Below are 993 nucleotides of genomic sequence, written 5' to 3'. Positions count from 1 at the left end.
ATATTATTATTGATGAGGGTAAAATAGTCTACTTGCTCAAACTTTCTTCCCAAACTCCATGAAGAAACAAAATACTACCTTCCAACTAATAATTTGTTTTCCTTAATTTTTGGGAACTCAAGTTCCAATGGAAAACATTTTCCATCCAACCAAACACCCCCTTATAGTATTTTTTTTTTCTTTATATTATTCATGTATTTGCATTTTATATTAATCCCTCAACTATTTTAAAAGTATCAAAAATAGACATTCTACACTTAAAATAAGTATTTTATTTATTTTTTCTACAATAAATTATTGTTTCTGTGTAGGAACTAGAATAAATTCAAAAAAAAAAACAACAATTTACAAATATTATAATTAGAATTTTAAACTAAAGACATAAATACAAATAATTCATTAATGTTAAATTAGCATTAATGAATTATTTGTGTTTAAATCTTAATTCTATCACTATCATTAATTTAAAATATAATTATAATATTTGCATATGATGTCTATACTTTTTCATCTTTAATTTGATTCCCACGTGTAATAAATAATTTGTTGGAGAAGAAAAATAAATGAAATACTTGTTTTGCCCTTATTTACATAGGCTATGTTTGGCAAACTTAGCTGAAAAAGTAACTGAAAGTTGAAAAGTAGCTGAAAACTGAAAAGCTATAAGCTCGAAGTTGAAATTTGAAGAGATGTTAAGCTAGCTGTTATAATTAAAAGTATTTGGTAAAATTAGCTTTTTGATAAGTTGATAAATGTAAAAAGACTAAAAAGGACATCTTCGTACTATTTAAATAATATTAAATTTAAATAGGTTTGTTTATATATTAAAATACAAAATAATGAAATCAATATATTTTAATAAAATATAAAGTAAGAACATATATTTGAAAACATATAAAGTAAAAAAAAATGTTTATAATTTATAAGATTAGTTCTTACAAAAATTAATGTTCAAACGGAAATGTCAAACTGAAATTACAACCAAACATAATG

This window comes from Ipomoea triloba, chromosome 11 (genome assembly GCF_003576645.1).
Source record: "Ipomoea triloba cultivar NCNSP0323 chromosome 11, ASM357664v1".
In the NCBI taxonomy this organism is placed as follows: domain Eukaryota; kingdom Viridiplantae; phylum Streptophyta; class Magnoliopsida; order Solanales; family Convolvulaceae; genus Ipomoea; species Ipomoea triloba.
The sequence above is the reverse complement of the archived record's forward strand: the minus strand, read 5'-3'. Positions refer to the sequence as shown.